At 40.2% G+C, this 17,267-nt stretch overlaps 2 pseudogenes; one reads left to right on the top strand and one right to left on the bottom strand.

Annotated features, from left to right (window-relative positions):
* Positions 1 to 2,954: 2,954 nt before the first annotated feature.
* Positions 2,955 to 6,783, bottom strand: LOC125124662 (olfactory receptor 7C1-like; annotated as a pseudogene).
* Positions 6,784 to 15,394: 8,611 nt separating this feature from the next.
* Positions 15,395 to 16,388, top strand: LOC125124661 (putative gustatory receptor clone PTE01; annotated as a pseudogene).
* The last annotated feature ends 879 nt before the right edge of the window (positions 16,389 to 17,267 follow it).

The following is a 17,267-nucleotide window of genomic DNA, read 5'->3' as shown; positions in this document are numbered from 1 at the left end:
CCTTAAAGAGCAATTCTATAGGGCCATCTAAGTACCTGCCAGCACCCTAAATCAAAGACTTGCTCTATCAGACCTGAATATCTGAATATATTTTTCAGAATATATGAAGATATTAGAGTTTATGAATGTATTCTTCACAGTCATATGAATATATATGAAATTGTATAAATAATACACAACTCCATTGCTCCTCTATGTGTTACTCATCCCTAAAATAGAGACAATAACTCTTAGGTCAGGATTGTTATTAAATGAACGAATAGTAATAAAGAGTATGGTATTCACAGTTAAGAAAACTTATTAACAGAAGTACTAACAATGAAGACCACACTCTTTATTAATATTCGTTTATTTAATAATAACCTTACCTGAGGGTTATTACCTCTATTTTAGGGTGAATAACACAGTAGAGAAGATGATCAATTTACTTCAGTCATATGCTGTAAATGGCAGAGTTGGGATTGGATCAGATGCCTGACTTTAGAATAGATGGAAAACTGTGATATGCATATTGGAAATAAAATCAGGATTTTAGGAGTTGCTGTTGTCGTGCAGTAGGTTCAGGAACTGACTGCAGAGGTTTGGGTCACTGCAGAGACCTTGGCTTGATCCCTGGTTCAATCCCTGGCTGGGTGCAGTGAGTTAAATTATCTGGCAATACCACAGCCCTGGTATAGGTCATAGCTGAGGCTTGGATTCAACCTCTAGCATGGGAACTACCAATGCCACAGGTGTAGCTACTGAAATAAAATAAAATAAAATAAAATAAAATAAAAAATGCATCTATAAGATAATGGGGGGAGGAACACAAGCATAGAATTAGAACAAGTTGGTTTTCACATGGTAAAAGGAGATCTCTACATCCCACTGAACAAAATAAATCATAGCTGAAAAGTGTCCAAGACAGCAAAGCGGGAAAACCTGAGCTCACTTTCACCCACAGGAACACTGAGTCCCTGGGTCAGAGAGCCATGGAATGGAAGGGCTAGAGCTGCTTGGGGTCTTAAATCTGTAAGGTCCTTCTATCATTCATTGGCAACAGCTCTCCAGTGAGTTTTTCAGGGTATGCAAAGCAGGCAACTCTAAATGGCTTCAAATGTGATTGTTTGAGCTATTTTTTTTTTTTTTTGTCTTTTTGCTATTTCTTGGGCCGCTGCAGCGGCATATGGAAGTTCCCAGGCTAGGGGTTGTATCGGAGCTGGAGCCACCGGCCTATGCCAGAGCCACAGCAACGCAGGATCCAAGCTGCGTCTGCAACCTTCACCACAGCTCACAGCAACGCTGGATCCTTAACCCACTGAGCAAGGGCAGGGATCAAACCCGCAACCTCATGGTTCCTGTCAGATTTGTTAACCACTGCGCCACAACGGGAACTCCCGTTTGAGCTATTTTTAACATCTGGATGCCTGAAAGTTGAGTTTGGTGCTGACAGGATTTTGCACTGAAGAGTGATAACCCACAAGGAAGCTATAAACATCCTTGGGGCCAAAAGACAGAGGCCATCATTGGCTCATTCATGTAACAAGAGCAAAACATTTCCGAGGGAAGTGAAATCTAACATTCTCTATCTTTACTTCATATACTTTCTGGTGTCTAGGAGGCTAGGGCTCTCAGTGCAAGAGCAGTGAGAAATCCAGGAAAATTTCATTTCCCCACAAAGCTGTAGAAAAAAAGCTGTCCTATTGAACTTTTGTTTTTTGATAATGAAAATGTTTTATATCTTCATTGTCCAAATATGTTCCTGGGCACATGGGTTAGTGAGTGCTTGAAATGTGGTGAATAGTCATGGGTAGCTGGTGATTACCATCTTGGACTACACAGAGATAGACTATGAGACAGCTCCAGAGGTGAAGGGCAGCTGAGTAAGATGAGGATATTTGTTCTGGGCATATATGCAGACAAAACTTTAATTCAAAAAGATACATGCACCCCTATGTTCCTTGCAGCTCTATTCGCAATAGCCAAGACATAGAAACAACCTAAATTTCCGCTGACAGATTATGAAAATGTGGTACATATATGCAATGGAATATTATTCTGCCATAAAAGGACAAAATAACACCATTTACAGCAACAGGATATAGCTAGAGATTCTATGTGAAGTAAGTCTGAAAGAGAAAGACAAACAGTCACTATCTTGACTCCATTCTCCATCAGGTGGTTTTACTTGCTCTTAGAGTCAATGAAAGTGAGGTCATATAACAAACACACTTTCATGCCTTTCAAACACAGTTTCATGCCTTTTATGTTTTTGAGGCTTGTCCATATCATTGTACATAGCTCTAATTTGTTCTTTTGTATTGGTGTGGAATTTTCTGCATTTTCTGCATTCTGCATAATTTATGCCATATGCCATAGTTTGTTTACCCATTCTACCACTAAGGGGCATTTGAATTATTTCCAGTTTGGTGCTGTCATGAAAAGCATTGCTATAAACATTTTTAGACCTGCTTTGTGGATGTAAGCACCCATTTCTGCTAGGCATATACCTGAGAGTTGGAGAGCTCTGCTGTAGGAGTATATTTGCACTTAGTAGAAGTGCCAAAGTAATTGCATGGAGTTATACTTCTTGTATAACTCTACTAGTATACTAATAGTTTCTGAAAGTTCCCATTGCTCCAAGTCCCTGCTAGTTCTTGGTATTTTCAGACATTTGAGTGTTTGCCATTATGGTGGATGAATTGATGATTATCTTGATATAGCTAATGACAATTCTCAGAGACCAAGTATAAACCCATCTGCAGAGGCAAGAGGGCATAAATGTCACTAAAGGTATTTCATGGGAAGTGGTTGCTTGTGGGCATGTAAACTCAAAAGAAACCCAAGTGATGGTCTTTCAGAACAAGAGGGACAAGTCACGTGCTCAAAGGAGTCAAATATTTGGTATTTCTGTCTACCAGGGTATTGACCCTTGGTTATCGTAATAACATCCCAGTCTCAGCATCCACGGTTCTTCACAGGGGGAAGAAAGACCTGCTGACACATTTCCTCAGGGCACCCTTCATGTCCCTGTTCCTTAGGCTGTAGATGAAGGGGTTCAGCATTGGGGTGACCATGGTGTATATCACTGAGGCCACTGCCCCCTTTGAGGAGGAGGGGGAGAAGGCAGAACTGAGGTACACGCCTAACCCTGTGTCATAGAATTAGGAAATGACCACTAGGTGAGACCCACAGATGGAAAACGCTTTGTACCTCCCCTCCACTGAGGACATTTTCAATATGGAGGAAATAATCTTAGAGTAAGAGTAAAGAATCCCAGTTACTGGAACAATAACCATCAGGCCCGTCACAGAATACAGCACAATGTAATTGCTGAGAGCATCAGAAGAGATGGACTCGGGCACCTCAGCCAGTTCACAGAAGAAGTGGGGTCTTTCCGTGTGTGTGTGTAGAATGAGAGATGCAGCACCAGCAGACTCTGGAGGAGGGGGACGATGACACTGGCAATCCAAGAGACTAGAGCCAGCAGGTTACAGAAGTGTGGGTTCACCATGATTGTTTAGTGCAGGGGTGACAGATAGCCATAAATTTGCCATAGGCCATCATGACTAGGAGGAGGTTGTCCAAACACACAAAAACTGAGAAAAAATAGATCTGGGTAATGCAGTCGGCATAGGTTAGGTTATGGCTTTGCTCACTGTCTGGATGTTCATCAGCACTTGGGAACCATGGTGGTGTTGAGACAAATATCAGAAAAGACAGGTGTGAGAGGAAGAAGCCCATGGGGGTGTGGAGATGGAAGCTGAAGGTAAAAGCCAGAATGATGAGCAGGTTCCCACACACCAAGACCAGGTACAAGGAGAAAAACAGTCCAAAGAGGAGTGGCTGGAGTTCTGGGTCCTCCGAGAGGCCCAGAGGAGGAATTCCAAGACACCTGTTTGGTTTCTTACATCCATGGAGCTGATAATTCTGCCATGTAACTGACAACGCAAAGGTAATTAAAAAAAAAAACAGGAGTACACAAATGTAAAATGTTTTTATTATATAAGTGACATGCCCCCCCAAAAGAAAACAGAAAAAAAACATTTATTTTGGCTAACAAAGTTTTAGTTTTCATTCACTGGGAGCAATTGCAAATGTCATTATCTTATACAGGTAACATTTTTGGGGATAATCTCTTCCCTCCTTCTGATCTGTAGCACAATTTAGTTTTTGTCTCCAACATTTGTCTCAAGAGTCCATCAGTCTCTGTGGTGTCTAGCTCAGCATCAGCCCCTTTCAGATGACTTGACCATTCTTCCTTCAGAGGTGCCAAAATTTGCCTCTTGGAGGATTCTGCCTTTTCCTACTTTTACCTAGTACTCTAGCACAGCCACATGTGTTGGTGGTGCTCTGGCCCCATTGCTCCCTGACAAGAACTAATTTGATAAGAGAGTGGTGTTTGGGTCAATCTGGACAATGAGCTGCACTGGAGAAACTCAAATAGAACTCATATTTTAGTTAATAATCTGAGGGGGTAGACTTGATTGGACAAATCACCCAAGGATCCAGGGTAGGGCTGGCCAACACTATGATTGAAAAGAGGGAAACCTATGCTTCAGAACAAGTGTACTGAACTCCTAAGCTAGGTGTGCTAGTAAAGATCATGTCAAATTATAAATCCTAGAGTCTGACTGCTACACCATGAATCCTGGTTTTACTCTTCACTGATCTTGGCCAAGTTCTCAGATTTCTCAGTACCTCAGTTTCCTACTTGATGAAATGGGGTTATTAATGTTACCTACTCCATAGAATGGTTGAGAGGGACAAATGAGTTCATGTCTTAAAGAACTGTGCTGGAACACTGTGGAAACCTAGAGAAATCATGGCCCAATATATTTTAGAAGTTGGGAAATAAAGTCTGAAGATCTGAAGGCAATGAGGCAAGTCCTTAGAGGAATGGGGTATCATAGAGCTCTTGGCATAAAATAATATGGGAAGGAGAGAGAAATGGAAACAAATGGAATTGATAACCTTGGTTGTGAAGTTTCCCTGGTTGGGGAGCATCCCCTTCAAGACTGAATCATCTTTTTGTGATAGTTACAGCATCTCCTTTGGACAAATACCCAGAAGTGGAATTGCTGTCATGTGGCATGTCTGTTTAAAAATTTTGAGGAACTTCCATACTCTTCTCCATAGTGACTACACAGTCCAATCAACAGTGCCTCTGGATCCTCCTTTCTACACATCCTTGCAGACATATGTTATCTCTTGTCTTTTTTGTTTTTTAAATTTTACTGGCGTATAGTTAACTTAAAATGTTATATTCATTTCATGTATATGGCACAGTGAGTCAGTTATAGACATACATGTACCCATTCTTTTTTCCCATATAAATCTACTCAATCATTTGTAATAATCTCTTCTCTTTTTGATAAAAGCCAATTTAATAGGTATGAGGTGAGGACTTGTCTTCCCAATATTGGACCCCAGGGCTGGGGTGCCCAGAATGTCCTTTGAAAACTTCACTCCCCAAGGAGGTTATCCCAGCCTGTGATATATCTCCCTCCTCTTTCATGTCCCCTCCTAGGGGCATGGTTCCTGACCTGATGGCTTCCTCTCCCTTCATGCCCTATTCCCTATGGATCTCTGGGGTAGAACAGATGCTCTGAGAGTTTCCAGTGTGTACAATTACTCTGCTCATAGATTTTTTTTTCTTTTAGGGCTGAAACTGCAGCATATAGAATTTAATAGGCTAGGGGTCAAATAGGAGCTGATAGGGATTGCAGCTAATAGTCCACACCACAGGCACAGCAATGTGGGATCCAAGCCACATCTGTTACATACTCCACAGCTTACCTCAATGCTGGATCCTTAACCCACTGAGTGAAGCCAGGGATAGAATCTGCCTCCTCTGAGACATACGTCAGGTACTTAACCTACTGAGCCACAATAGAACTCCTGTTCAACTTTTCTTTATATCACTTAACAACAAACTAATCCCTGCCTTCCCAAGGAGATAACACTTGTCAGGAATGCTACATAGGTAGGATTTAGAAAGTTACATCACACCACTCTCCACATACATCCCACTCCATGTACTAGAAAAAAACAGGTAATCCCAAACATATTTTATTAGTCTTCAAGGGCTAAGAACACAAAAAATTGTAAAGAAAACCCCTTGAGTGAATGGATTCCTCTCTAGTTAGCATATATCTGAAACAGAGGGAACATTTGTTCAATTTGGCCTTGGAATGGCTACAGAGTGGCCTGAGGTAGATTGAGGTGCTCTCCTAGTGTTTTAGAAACCAGGGGGTCTACTTAAGACTGGGTGACCAGAAGCAGTAGATTAGAGTCTTCATCATATTGAGAGGATGTCCTGCCCATTTCTAGATTGTCACCAGGAAATTTTTATTGAGATCAGGTGGTGCAATGAATTTGGGATTATGGATTTGCAGATGAGCAGGACCTGAGCCTTGAAGTGCTTGGAGCCAAAGTTCTGAAAGAGAATGATGCCTGTGTGGTTGGCCATATCTGAGATGCTCTCAATAATTCCAACTCCTGGTTTTCATGCCCTTGTGCATTTCCCTCTCACTGAATGTGAGATGGAAATAGTGACTTGTTTCCAACAATAAGAATGTGGAAGAAATATTGAGGTGTCATTTCTGAGAATTGAGTAAAAAATAAATCTGGCATTCTTCTCCTTGCCTCTCTCTTGTTCTTGGGTTGCTTAGGTTGATAGAACCCAACTGCCATGTTTTAACCATCAAGAGGCCCATGAGTCAATGAATCATAGTAATCCTCTGGAAAACATCCTGTTTACATGTGAATCCTACCAACAACCTTGAGAGTCACCTTGTACATGGTCCTAATCTATCCTTCAGTCCCCACATCCATGGCTGACACCTTGATTGCAACCTTATGAGGTGTACTCTGAAATATTAATAAAGTATCAGTTACAAAATTAATATGTAAAGATCAATAGTTTTCTAATGTGCCACTATAATTCAATTAGAGCAAAAACTTAGAAGATTCATTCAAATATGCAAACAAACAAAAACCTTGAAAATCTCCACCATATAAAAGGCCAAACTGAGCAAGGGCTAAGGAAATGAAAATAAGATGTTATACTTGAGTCAGAGGAGAAAAATGGAAAGAGTATCATATCCTTCATACAGAAGACCTAAGGCTGTATAGATTTCATGCTTAATACAATAGATTTATAGATATCAAAATCACATACTGAGTGGTTAGATTTTTTTAAAGTCTGAGTTTCTTTCAATTTAATTTAATATTAATTTTACTTTGGAGTATACTTGATTTACAATGCTGTGTTAGTTACAGGTGTACAGTAAATTGATTCAGTTGTACACATATATTAAAAAGTCTTAATTTTATCTTAAGATCCTGAAACTTGGAAGTAAGAACTAAGGAATACAGTGGAATTGCCTCCTGAAAAGAGGAAGAACCCAGACCCTTCCAAGGACTTTCACCTTTCTTATATTTTTCCACACCCATTAATACTAGCAAGTCTCCAGAGACTGGGACCACATGGGCTCATTGGCTAATTCTGAGTTTTGTGCACTGAGCCCTCAGGTCACACCACTGTGCATAATTGCTGCTGCCTGCCTATTAGTTTGCCAGTTCTAATAGTGTGGTTCTTTATCTGTGTCTCTTCTATTTGTGGGCACCTGCATTCAAAGTTCCCAGACTGAAACTGTCTTCCTGCAAATTCTGAGACTACATCACACACCAGGCAGGACAGGGGCAGTGAATCTGTACTCCTTGTTCATGGTCCAGCACAGATGCAGCCCAGCCCAGTAAGTGTTGAGTAAGCCCATGATTGAAAGAGAGACTCTTAGGTGGCTGCCAAGGTGGAGTTTGTAGTTAGTAGATGCAAATTATTGCATTTGGAGTGGATAAGCAACGAGATTCTGCTGTATGGTATAGGGAACTATGTGCAATCACTTGTGATGGAACATGGTGGAAGATAACGTGAGAAAAAGAATGTATAAATATGTATATGTGGGTCACTTTGCTGTACAGCAGAAATTGATAGAACATCATAAGTCAACTATAATGAAAAATTTTAAAAGCAAGAGATAAATAAAAAATAGAAAGGAAAGAGGGACTGTTAGGACGATTACTCCCTCCTCAAGATAATAACATGATAATCATAGCAGAAAGCCACGAGGGAAACAATATACAATATTTCATAATAAAGCCCTATGAAATTTATATTCTTGATTCTGATTGGATTTTGAGAATTCTCCTTCTGAGTTCTGCATCCACCCTCACTGGCTGTGCCTCTGGCTGGCATCTCCCACCAGAGCAGCATCTGGGTCTCTCTAAACTTCCCCCTAAGTACGTCAAGTGATCATGAAACAATGATGAGAATGAGGAGGAAGATGGTATAAACTATACCATCATGAACAGTTTTTGAGTTATTCCTAAGCACCTGATCTAGAGAGTGTGTTTTATGTAACTTGTTTGATTTCATATGCATAACATTTCCCAAACTATAAGTCCACACATCATTATTATTATTTTAATAAGAGGAAAGGAGCAGAGCATTTAATGTAACTCATGCCAGATCATGAGTTAGAAAGGGTTGAATCCAGGTTTGAAGCCAGTCTGTCTAAGCAGACTGACTCCAGAAACAGGGCATCTGTGCAGGCTTGCCCCTGCTAACCCACAGTCATGTCACTTCCAGGTCAGTCCTGGAAGAGACTCATTGCTCATGATGCCCTTCCTTTTGGAGTTTTCTGGCGCATATAGTGGAGGGAAATAGGTAACATTTTCTGCATCAACTACAGGAAAGATGTATGAGATACAGGCAAAGACACAGAACTGGCACCGGAAATTTAAGGATAGATCCCTTGTTGATCTTGCTCCTGGATCTTACTTTACTCAGTTCCTATTCAATACTCATAATCAGCCTACTCAATCAAAAAAGGAGACATGAGTCAGAATCTTTGTGTTCACTCTTAATCTAGAAAGTCAAAACATTGAAAAAATATATCTCAAATGTATTCGTGATTAGACCTCTATACATTTGCCTAAAACAAGTCTGGAAATAATGAAGTTTAGTGTATGGGACTCAGAGACTTGCAACTTCATTTTGAATCTTGTGTGCTTCCCTTATTCTTGGGGCAATTTTGTGGTCTCTCTGAGACTTAGGATTGTCAGCTGAGTCGATGCCTCATTGACACAGTCCCTCTTAATTAGGACTAAAGAAATAATGGATGTCCTCTATGCAATAACCATGTGATGGATGCATAAAGAAAGTGCAAATTAAATTTTAGATGTTATGTTTGTAGTAATGATAAGACTAATTCTTACATTGTTAGATTTGAATTTCTGGTGATCTGGTATTATGGTTTTCCTATGTTTTTACCATCCATGGAGAGTACAATTTTTTGTTTGTTTGTATAAGTATGCCTTCATATTGAAGAGAAATGACCAAGGCTCACCTATTTCTTTCTTTTTTTAAGATATTTAAAGTTTTAAAAGATTCTTTTTTATTTTTTGTTACTATAGTTTTCACAATGTTGTTCCAATTTCTGCTGTGCAGCAAAGTGACCCAGTCATATATACATATATATTATTTTTCTCATATTATCTTACAATTTCAAGGATCACCTGTTTCTTTTCTTTCTTTCTTTCTTTTTTTTTTTAAGGCCACACTCATGGCATATGGAGGTTCCCAAGCTAAGGGTCAAATCAGAGCTACAGCTGCGGCCTACACCACAGCCACAGCAAAGCAGGATCTGAGCTGCATCTGCAGACAACACCACAATTCACGGAAATGACAGATCCTTAACCCACTGAGCGAGGCCAGTGATCAAACCTGCAACCTCACTTCCTAGTCAGATTCATTTCCACTGTGCCACAAAGGCAACTCCAAGGATCATCTATTTCTGATTCCCCAGAGCTTATATTTTGTTGGCAGAAGAGGTACCAAGAATTTTAAAAACCTAGTTATAGTGTTGAATAGACCCTTCCATTTTCATAGAAACAAAGTGTGGGCCATAAGGCTTCCTTCCATCCACTGGATCATGCATGTCAGTGTTTTCATCCTTTTCAGGAACGGCCCATAGGACCAGGGACAAGATAAAATAGTGCTTATTTGTAACTAGAGCATGGACTTTCTATGGTCACCTATTATTTTCCATGTAATAGAATCTGCAGCATTAAGTGACTGAAAAACCACTCAAGAGATTATCATAAATATGGGGTGAAAGGGTCAGAAAAGAAGGGGACTGACTGTACCTCTTAGTGCATGGACAGAGAAACACTGTAGAAATTCCTGGGCCAGAAATTGAACCTGGGCCACAGCAGGGACCCAAGCTGCCTCAGTGAAAAAAAAAAGATACTTAACCTGCTGTACCACAAGGAAATTTCAAAAAGTTTCTTTTCAGATATGCTTTGGTCCCAGATGTGAAATAAATGTAGAAGAATCGATTCGTCCTCTTTTGGTTCAGTGAGTTCACCTGTGAATTCTAGGAATGCAATAATTTACGGGGTCCATAATGGGACTACACTGTGGATTGAGGGTTTTGTTTTTACAAATACTCATGTTTTTCAGTCTAGTTTTGAAATCTAAAGTTGAAAAGATTTTCTGTACAAAATGAAAATGTTATGTGCAGCTCATGGAAGTATCACAAGACAGACATCATGGATGTTTTCAAATGATACCTTAATAAAAGAGGATGTAGTTTCTATAAAGTGATTTTTGTATTGCAACAAATATAGGAAATTAACATAAGTAAAATTGAATAGGTACCAACTGTTAGAAATTTTAAGGACAATCTCCACTCCCATATCATATATAAATTCTTATAAGTATCATATGGAGAGAGGTAAAATAATTTTCATAGGAATGTTGTAAGAAGAAACTGTTATAAATAATACTATAACATATAAAATGTCATCTAAAATAAATATTTAATACATAAATATAATACATTAAATTATGTATTATACATTTAGAATGTAATTATATATATACATATATATGAACTATATATTTATATTTGTTAAACTTATATTAAAATATGTAAATATAAGGTTATATATAAAACAATGACTTCAGTTATGTAATAATGCACATCAGTAATATGTTTTACGCAGTTTTATGTACTTCACAAAAAGAGTTAACCACCAAGTTGTGGTAACCAAACACATTTCCAGTGGCACCATGTGTAGTATACTGTTAAGATATTTTTTTCTTTTTATGGCTGCACTTGTGGCATATTGAAGTTCCTGGACCAGTGGTCCAGTCAGAGCTGCAGGTAGGGCCTATGCCACAGCCACATCAATGCCAGATCCTTAACTCAATGAGTGAGGCCAGGGATGGAAATCGCATCCTCACAGAGACAACATCAGGTCCTTAACTCCTTAAGGTTAGGTTTTAAGAAAGCTTTTTATGGGTACATGAATCATTATTGACATTGTGGAATCATTGACAAGAACATACACCCATCAACATTATGATACTGGTTGCTTTTGGGGTACAGGTGTGCAGAGGAATGGGATTGAGCAGAAATACCAAGAAAAGTTGAATAGGAGGTGGGTACTGATGATAATAATAATAGGTAATATTATTGGAGCATTTTCCAAGCATTAGGCAATATTCAAAGGCAGTGTGTCTCAACCCCAGCTGCACATTAGGATGACCAAGAATCTCCAATGTAGTTTTCCTAAAATTGTTTCTAGGCTGAAGCTGGGGTAGCCATGTATTTTAACCCAAGCGCTCATAGGGCGTTCCCTTCATGGGGTAAGGAAATGAATCTGCCTAGATTCCATGAGGTTGTGGGTTTGATCCCTGGCCTCACTCAGTGGGTTGGGGATCTGGCATTGCCATGAGCTGTGGTATAAGATGCAGACGATGCTCAGATCCCACAGATGCTGTGGCTGTGGTGTAGGCTGGCATCTGCAGCTCTGAATCAACCCTGATCCTGGGAAATTCCATATGCCGTGGCTGTGGCCCTAAAAAGCAAAAGTAAATAAATAAATTAATTAAATAAATCAACTGGAACTGAAAGCCACTGGTCTAAGCAATATAAATGATTTTTTTTAACTTTCTACAAGAGTTGTAATAGGTAGTTCAGTTATTGTCACAACTGTACAGATGATGAAACAGCCAGGTGTGTTTACATTACTCTATTTTAAATTTTCCCAATGAAATCCTAGTGTGACATGCCAAAATATTGATCCAGAATTGCCTTCAGGTAGTAAAAGTAAAGGAATTGCAGTCCCTATCAGGAAGTTTGGACGTGGAAATCTGTTAGCTTGATGCAAGAGGATGCATACTGACCTGGCTCTGGGACCACCCCTCACACCGAGCTCCCTAAATGTAAATAAAGGGTTTATGACCAGGAAAACAAGACCACCACTAAGTTTATGAAACGCACTCACAATCACTAATCTCAGGAAATGAAAGTCAAAACTCCAGCCAAATATCACCTCTCATCTGTTAGGATGGTTATTGTCAAGAAAATTAATGACAATAATTGTTCTGGAGGATACAGAGGTAAGGAAATCCTTTTACTTAGTTGATGGAAATGAATATTGGTACAGCCACCAACAAAAACATAATGGAGGTTGCTAGAAAATTAAAATGGCTACTAATTAAAATAGATTTCCTGTGTGATCCAACAACCCTAACTCCCAGTGTATGTCCAAAGGAAATGAAATCTGTACCTGAAAGAAATATCTTCACTCCCATTTTCATTGCAATATTATTCATAATAGTGACAATATGGAAACATTCCAAATGTCTGGTGACAGATGAGTGCATAAAGAAGATGTGGTGTGCATATATGGACAATGGATTATTATTCAGTCATAAAAGAAAGAGATACTGCCATTTGTGACAATGTAGATGGGATTGCAGGATGTTATGCTTATTGAAATACACTAGACACAGAAATAATATATGATCTCACTTATGTATGGAATCTAAGAAAATCAACTTTAGAGAACCACAGATTAGAATTGTAGTTGTAAAGGAAAAGGGGTAGAAGTAGAGGGGAGGTTTTGTTTAAATGGTACAAACTTGCAGATATAAAATGAGTAAATTCTGATAATCTGATATACAGCATGGTGACAATAGTTAATGATTCTGTATTCTATTCTTGAAATCTGCTGAGAGAGATCTGGTTGTGTTTCCACCAAACACATAAACATAAATAGTAACTATGTGAGCTGATGGATATGTTAATTAGCTTGATTATAAGAATTATTCACAATGTCTATGTTCATTAAATCATCATTTCATACATGTTAAAAATTTTTCAGAGTTCCCGTCGTAGTTCAGTGGTTAACAAACCTGACTAGGAACCATGAAGTTGAGGGTTCGATCCCTGGCCTCGCTCAATGGGTTAAGGATCCAGCATTGCCGTGAGCAGTGGTGTAGGTTGCAGACTCGGTTCAGATCCCAAGTTGCTGTGGCTTTGGCATAGGCTGGCGGCTACAGCTCCGATTCGACCCCTATGCTGGGAACCTCCGTATGCCACGGGAGTGGCCCTAGAAAAGGCAAAAGGACAAAAAAAAAGAAAATTTCATGTAGTACAACACAAATGTGTGATTTTGTCAATCATATTTCAATAAACTGGAAAATAACCCCAAAATAATGAAGTAGTATTATCAGGCCACTAGAGTGGTCTCTCACGCTAGATATTTTTACTGAGATTGCACTGGGTTGAGACAAACTCATATAAAATAAAATATTTCAAGGGTGTTTCTTAAAATTTATTATTGTTTAATCATTGACAGAACTTCTAGAGTTCCCATTGTGGATCAGCAGGTTAAGAACCCAACTAGTATCCATGAAGATGCAGATTCGATCCCTGGCCTCACTCAGTGAGTTAAGGATCCGGGGTTGCCACAGGCTGAGGCATAGGTTTTGCTGTGGTGGCCATGGCTGTGATTTGACCCCTAGCCTGGGAACTTCCGTATTCTGAGGGTGTGGCTATAAAAAGAAAAAAAAAAAGAAATCCTGTATATTAACACCATTTTGGTAGTCATCAATGCTATATGAGTATAGCATACTTATCAAAATTTGAACTCCAGTGAAGCCAAAGATATGAAGTATATACTAAATGACTTTTTAAAATCTCTCAGATGCCTCGTTAGCACAGTAGGTAGCACGTCAATCTCATAAATGACACCCCTCGTATTTGAGTAATTTATTTTTAGGGAGGGAATAGAGAAAATCCAAGAAAGATAAAACTCATGAAGATAATTATCATATAAAAATATTTCCTAGAGTTCCCTGGTGGCTCAGTGAATTAAGGATCCAGTGTTGTCTCTGCCATAACATAGGTTCAATCCATGAGCTAAGAATTTTTGTGTGCTGTGGGCATGGCCAAAAAATGTTTTCTTATTATGGACATTAACTTTTAATTTAGAATACAGCTTACACAGTGTTTTTTTTTAATTATCTGCACCTGCAGTATGTGGAAGTTCCTGGGCCAGGGATTCACCCTGCATCACAGAAGCAACCCAAGCCTCTCCAATGAGAAAGCCTGACCCTTAACCCGCGGTGCCACAAGGGAGCTCCACAATATTGCGTTTTGTAGAGTATTTCCTTTATAGCTAAAGGAAATATATGGAATTGTATTTAGAATAATATGTTTTATATAACTATGTCTTAATATCTAAGGAATTATATATTTTTATTAGAAAAGAAAGGGAATCTATAATTCTATGTATTTTCTTTTTTTGTCTTTTTTTTTAGTCTTTTTAGGGCCACATTAGTGGCATATGGAAATTCCCAGGTTAGAGGTCAAATTGGAGCTGCAGCTTCTGGGCTAGGCCACAGCCACAGCAACACCAGATCTAAGCCATGTCTGCAACCTCTACCACAGCTCACCACAACACCGGATCCTAAACCCACTGAGTGAGGCCAGGGGTCAAACCCACATCCTCATGGCTACTTCTCAGATTCGTTACTGCTGAGCCACAATGGGAACTCCTCATTCTGTATTTTTTCTAAAGAGTAGGCTATATTTTACTGAGATCATGGCTCTATTTTGTATCTCTCTCTCTCTTATTTTTATTTATGTATTTATTTATGTATTTATTTATTTATTTATTTATTTATTTATTTTTTGTAGCTGCACATCTGGTATGTGGAAGTTCCTGGGCCAGAACAACCCAAAACCACTACAGTGAAAGCCCTGGTTCCTTAGCATGCTACACCACAGAAGAACTCTGATCATGGCTCTGTTAGATCTTGCTTCTCTTTATCCTTCATTCCGGTTTCTATAAGATAAGTGTGTGTAGAACGAGGTGACTAAACAGAAACCAGTGAGGGTAAAGTTCAAGCAGATAGAATTTGTCACACTGGGGAATATTATTGAAGGTACTAAACTGTATGACAATACAAATGAATTGCTTATATCCCCAAAATGTACACAGTGCTGCATGACATCTACTTGTTTAATTTTTTCCAAAGCATCCAAGCCTCATGGAACAGCAAAATCTAACAAGTGTCTCGGAATTCTTCCTCCTGGGACTCTCACATGAGCCAGAACTGCAGCCCCTCCTCCTTGGGCTGTTCCTGTCCATGTACCTGGATTACCATGTCAGGGAACCCGCTCATCATCCTGGCTGTCACCTCTGACTCCCACTGCCACACCCCCATGTACTTCTTCCTCTGCAACCTGTCCTTGGCTGACATAGGTTTTTGTCTCTGCCACTGTCCCCAAGATGGTTGTGAACATCCAAACTCAGAGCAGAGTCATCTCCTATGCAGACTGTCTGACACAGATGTCTGTTTTCATCCTTTATGGATGTTTGGATAGTCTCCTCCTGACTGTGACGGCCTATGATAGGTTTGTGTCCATCTGTCACCCCCTGCACTACCCTGTCAGCGTGAACACACACCTCTGCTGCTTCTTAGTTTTGGCATCTTTTTGGGTCAGCCTTTTGGACTCCCATGTTCACCACTGGATTGTGATAAGACTTACCTGTTTCAAGGATGTGGAAATTACTAATTTCTTCTGCAACCCTTCTCAACTCCTCAATCTTGCCTGTTCTGACATTTTCACCAATAACATTATAGTATATTTTGCTGGTGGCATTTTTGGTTTTATCCCTATATCAGGAATCTTTTTCTCTTACTGTAAAATTCTTTCCTCCATTCTGAGAGTGCCTTCATTAGGTCAGAAGTATAGACCTTCTCCACCTGTGGCCCTCAGCTGGCAGTTATTTGCTCACTTTATGGAACAGGCCTTGGGGTTTACCTCAGCTCAGCCATCTCTCATTCTCCCAGGAAGGATGCAGTGGCCTCCGTGATGTACACTGTGGTCACCCCCATGCTGAACCCCTTCATCTACAGTCTGAGGAACAGAGACATCAAAAGGACCATGGGGAGGTTGATCAGCCAAACAATCCAATCTCAGTACCTGTGGACATTATGTGAGTCCACTATTTTGGTGTTAGGGCTGTTTTTGGTATAGATTCGAGCCACATCATTCCTCAGAGTGTCCTGGCCATTATCCCCTTGATAGGAGGTGTGATTGTTGCTGTAGTGATCAGATCCTGCCCTGGATGTTGGTGGGGGCTCCTCTTTGCCCTTTGATTGTCACTGCCCTGTTGGGGGTGAAGTCTGCTCCCCAGTTGCAGGAGTAGAAGCCCTGAGGGTCAGGTTCAATAAGATTCCATTGATCTGAAGTGTGTACTTTGTTCCCAAGCCGGTGAGGTCTGTGTGTGGTCACAGCAAATCTCTGCACCACCCAAGCAGGCATCCTTTGTTCTTCCCAGAAGTAGGCCATGTTTGCATCCCTTTCTCCATTGTGTTTATCACAGACCTAGTGTTAACCTGGCACTGTGGGCCAGGGCTTGTGGCTGGAGGAATCAAGGTGGTTGTGCTGCCGCCTGAGACCAGAAATTCCTCTATACTAGGTGTCAACTTAAACATAGAGCTCTCCCAGGGCCTGACTACCCCGGTTCCTGCTCCAAACTGCATTGCGAGGTTGATAGGACTGGAAACCACTGTAATCCTCCCTCACACTTTCCACTAAGGGGGACATAGAGGTATGATTCTGTGATGTCACCCACCACATGTTGTGGCTGTTGCTGGACCCCTCTGTACCTGCCTCCATTGTGGGAATGCTAACAGTGGGCTTCAGTGTCAGTTCTACCTCCGGTATGTGTGTGCTCACAAAGCCCTCCACTGTGTCAGAGCTGTGACCCCTGTGAAAACCTGGCAATGAGACTTTTATGGGGAAACTGTGCCTTGTCCTGTGCTCACTAATAATGATGGCCTGGACCACACCCCAGTCCCTTTGGACTGTCTCCACACAGCTAGATTTAGTCCTCTCCCAGGGTCTGTCCAC

This window comes from Phacochoerus africanus, chromosome 4 (assembly GCF_016906955.1).
Source record: "Phacochoerus africanus isolate WHEZ1 chromosome 4, ROS_Pafr_v1, whole genome shotgun sequence".
Lineage (NCBI taxonomy): Eukaryota > Metazoa > Chordata > Mammalia > Artiodactyla > Suidae > Phacochoerus > Phacochoerus africanus.
The sequence above is the reverse complement of the archived record's forward strand: the minus strand, read 5'-3'. Positions and strand labels throughout refer to the sequence as shown.